We start from the raw sequence: 4,679 nt of genomic DNA, 5'->3' as shown, positions 1-4,679 counted from the left end.
AAAACAACAGAAAACAAGACTTAGACAACAATCAAATAGAAAGGTGAAGATATTTGAAGTTTCAGTAGACAAAGTAAAGAAAACAACAACACACTTCTGAAAAACAACAATCATAAATTCAACAAGAAAACAACAAAAACAACAACACTCTTACAGCATCACAATTCATTTTGAAACCCAACTTATCATTATTAAAACTTACTCTCATAAAAAAAACAAAAAAACAAAAACAATAAATGAGCAAATAACAAAAAGAAAAAAAATAAAGAAAACGGAAATATGACGAACTGAATTTTTTTATACACGAACTTTTTTTTATATTTTTTTAATTCTCGAGAGCATTTACTTTCCTGCTATTCATCTGTGAGCGCCGGCGGTTCATGGGCGCGCTGCACCACCTCCCCTTTGAGCCTTAAAGATACACACACCGCCTCGCCTCTGCTGCTGGGAACGGGTTCTAACTAACAGCCGCGCATAACACAGCACGGCGGAGCTTAATATATTATTCCAACGCTGCCGACATATATTCTCCTCCTACTCTTCTTCCCTCTCCACTGCTGTGTAGTACAATGAGCTCCTATTATATTCGATTCTTCTTTATCTGTGCTTAACTTTCTCCATCATTCATATATTTATACATAATATTATAATAAATATATTATTCTACTGTTTTTTTTCTTTACTTTCATTTCCTCTCTTCTCAACTTCACAAACTGTAAACACTGTAAGGCGGTGGCTGAGTGGTTAGCGTGACAGCGTGACACGAGTTCGCGTCCCGCCCGCAGACACAAGCTGGGATTTTTCAGTCACTGCCGAGTGGCCTAAGACTACCCACATGCCGTCCTGAAGACCACCTATCAACCCAGACTCAAGATTCTCTCTCTGAAGAGAGGATAAAAAAATGAGCTCCGGGGGTATCATGACCAAGCAAGATGGCGCCACTATAAACACTTGCCTGCGCCATAACGGGCTGGGGCCGACCATCAGGCCCCACCAAGAAAGCCTACCCCAGCCAGAGGCGGAAAGCGTAAAATATATATATATATATATATATATATATATATATATATATATATATATATATATATATATATATATATATATATATATATATATATATATATATATATATATATATATATATATATATATATATATATATATATATATATATATATATATATATATATATATATATATTCAATTACGTAATCTTCTCTCTTTTTAAATCCTTTATTACTTATTACTTTTGAGATAGAAAACACATCCACTTGAACTTTTCCTTGAAAATCACTTTTTTTCTCAAGTGAACTCCTGTTATCCCTAAATTTGTCAGCTAAGACTCGGGTTACAAGTTGCCGAGAGCTAAAACATAACCAAACCTTTCAGTCACGAGTCGAGAACCGTCCCCACACAACCAAATAACTGCCCACAAGCCGCCGATAAAACCCTTTCCTCTGTGGCTACTCACCGCTCTCCTGCCCGTTTTTCCGTCAGCGCCAGGGAACAAGGGAGGTTGAGGCGGGACTATGAATAAACCCAGGACAGCAAGGCACCAGCGCTGTCTTTAGGCCGACATGGAAGCCAGAGAGAGAGAGAGAGAGAGAGAGAGAGAGAGAGAGAGAGAGAGAGTGAGGATAGCTGACAATACTTTGGAATGGACAAGACTCGCGCGGGTAAACGTTTGACAATAACAGACAGAGAGAGAGAGAGAGAGAGAGGTGGCAAACTTTTCTGGACTTGAGGACTTCGAGAAAAAAAAAAAAAGCGTTGGCTGATATTCTTTTGTTTGCATTTGGGAGTTAAAATGAGGCTAGTGAGAGAGAGAGAGAGAGAGAGAGAGAGAGAGAGAGAGAGAGAGAGAGAGAGATGAGGGGAAGGTAACAGTGAGGGGAGAAAAGAGAGAGCGAAGTGATGGGCGGAGAGCGAGTCGTGAGTTGAAGAGAGAGAGAGAGAGAGAGAGAGAGAGAGAGAGAGAGAGAGGGGAGAACCCGAGCGAGCGAGGTAACCGAGGGGAGACAAGAGTGAGAGAGAGGGAGGGAGAGAGGGAGAGAGAGGGATGAAGAGGAGGAGCTAAAATATCAACAAGTGAGCTGAACTGTGCGCAGAGGATACGGCGCAGCACATGTCTCGCAGTGTTACCAGAATAACCAACCAACCTTACCCAACCTCACCTCACCTTTTAACCCCATAGAGCCCTTACCATGTACTCCACACCCACCAAAATCTCACAAAATCTAGAAAATACACTACAAAACCGACTAAGAGGGTCAGAAAGTGTTGGAAATAGGGTTAGATTGAAATAGGGAGAAAAAGGATAGAGATGGTGATGGCTGGCAAGGACGGAGAGCGGGAGAGAAAGAGGACGAGGAGGAGAAGGAGGAGGAGGTAGAGGAGGGCTTCCCAGTGGCTTTCCTCGGGTTGTTGGCGCCGAGGGAGACAGTCAAGCAGCAGGTGACGTGAAGGGGTGATGGCGTGCGCGTTACATCACCCACTTCCACAAACTCGAGAGGATTGTTAAGGCGTGTAACCTCCGTGAAGACTCCTTGCTCGGTACTGTCAGACGCGTCCACGCTTCCGTCCCTAGCATCATTTATTTGCAAAGGCCGAAAAGGGGATTAATCGGGTTATAATGAGTGTTTTTGAAGGTTCATGGTACGGCAGAAAGGTCAAACTACCAGAAGGGTCATATAACTACCCCTGGAAATCCCCCAAACTCCTACGAAAGCCTAAATTATGTGTGCTTGGAAGGCCTCACATCAACTACTTCCAAAGGCCGAAAAGGGTATTAATCGGGTTATAATGAGTGTTTTTATAGGTTCATGGTACGGCAGAAAGGTCAAACTACAGGAGGGGTCATATAACTACCCCTGGAAATGCTCAAAAACTCCTACGAAAGCCTTAATTATGTGTGATTAGGCGCCTGCACATCAACTACTTTCAAAGCCCGCAAAGGAGATCAGTCGGGTTATAATGAGTGTTGTTTTAGATTCATGGTACAGAGGAAAGGTCAGATTGCCAGAACGGTCATAAAACAAGCCCTAGAAATGCCCAAAACTGTCCCTGGGTGCCGAAATGTTTACGAATATGACCCAACTAAACCCTGAGTGTAGAGCGCGAGGGAGAGGTCTCTGATACCCAAAAGTTTTCTTCCCACCAAGTCGAGAGGATTCCAAAGACTTATAAGCTTGTGAAGACGCTCTCTGCACCCGCAACTTCGCATATATACACAGAGAGGTTCATAGTTTTTGGGTTTTATATATGTAAAAAAGTTATGAAGACTTGTAACCTTGTGAAGACTAAACCTTGCCTTGATATAGCAAAGAGGGGAGTTTCTGGTTGTCGTATATGTAAGAGTTGACTTATACATACTCTAAAGGGTTTGTTAGACTTAGAACTTGGTGAAGAATCCCTTGTAATAAACAGTTAACTTAGTATAACAAAGAGGGAGTTTCTGGATATCGTATACATAAGAGTTGACTTATACATACTCTAAAGGGTTTGTGTTTGTGAAGAATTCCTTGTAATAAACAGTCAACTTAGTATAGCAAAGAGGGAGAGCGTCTGGTTATCGTATACATAAAAATCTACTTATACATACTGAAAGGGTTTGTTTGACTTAGAACTTTGTGAAGAACCATTATTAATACACTGTTGAGTTTTTATATAGAGAACGAGGGACAGTTCCTGGTTATTAGAGTACGGAGGAACTCAATCAGTGGCAACCCAGGAACTATAGAAGTCAGGGCATACAGGAGACGAGGCCGAGAGATTGTCAAAAAACGCGATGCTACTACAGGAAGGAAGAAAAAGTAGACCCTGGGAATCCGTTTGAACCTCAGTTTGCCTGTCTTAAAAACCTCACGTTGAAGTTTCTGGGATTTTCATGGACTGCCTTGTGATCCCAGTGATAGTTTTACACGGCTTCTGCTCCGCCATGAACCGGGAAAATCACCCACCCATGAAAACCCAGAAATTGTGGTAATGGGAGATTGATAAGTTGAAGAATATGGACCTAAACTGTTTTAATTTTTTTCTTTTTTTCTTTTTCTTCCTCGTAGTTGATGAAGGCTGAGACAGGTTGAGAAAGTTGTTGTTTTTACTGTTCTTGACGCTGCATCTTCGTCAGGTTTAAGAGGAAAACTTTTAAAGGGAGAGAAAGAGAGAGAGAGAGAGAGGGAGAGAGGGAGGGAGAGATAAGAGAAAGTTTTCGAGAGGGAGATAAAAAGACGCTTACGAGAAAAGATACGAGAGGGGAAGGTTAAGGAAGATAAACTGTTTTTTTTTTTTTTTTTGAGGGGGAGGGAGAGAGAGAGAGAGAGAGAAAAGGGGAGATTTAATGAAGGTTAGGAAGGATAAATGAGATAAAAGAAAGAAAAAGAGATAAAACGCGAAGATACGAGAGAAAGAGAAAAATCAAGGAGATAAAAAAGATAAAAGAAGTTATGAGACGCAAAGAGTTGACGGAGAAAGAGAAAAAAAAAAGAGAAAATAAAGAGAAAAATAATCTGAAAGAGAAGTAAAGTAGATTAGAAATTACGAAACATAAGAAAAAGATAAAGATAGAAGAGGACGAGAAAGACAAAAACGATCGTATAGTCAAATTAGCTTAGAGGTAATGAAGAGAAAAATAATCTAAGAGGGAAATTAAGTAGATTAAAAATTACGAAACATTACAT

At 40.7% G+C, this 4,679-nt stretch overlaps 1 protein-coding gene across 4 annotated transcripts in view; it reads left to right on the top strand.

Annotated features, from left to right (window-relative positions):
* The first annotated feature begins 2,366 nt into the window (after nt 1–2,366).
* LOC126980279 (uncharacterized) overlaps nt 2,367–4,679 on the top strand; it is a 53,574-nt gene continuing 51,261 nt past the window's right edge. The window contains exon 1 of one of the 4 annotated variants that reach the window (XM_050829980.1): nt 2,367–2,454. The gene's annotated coding sequence lies outside the window, so the exon portion shown is untranslated. Of the gene's footprint in view, nt 2,554–4,679 lie in introns of all 4 variants that reach the window. The other 3 variants (XM_050829979.1, XM_050829981.1, XM_050829982.1) reach the window with 3 other exon arrangements.

Source organism: Eriocheir sinensis, chromosome 44 (genome assembly GCF_024679095.1).
Source record: "Eriocheir sinensis breed Jianghai 21 chromosome 44, ASM2467909v1, whole genome shotgun sequence".
Classification (NCBI taxonomy): Eukaryota; Metazoa; Arthropoda; class Malacostraca; order Decapoda; family Varunidae; genus Eriocheir; species Eriocheir sinensis.
This window is presented reverse-complemented; position numbering and strand designations above follow the sequence as displayed.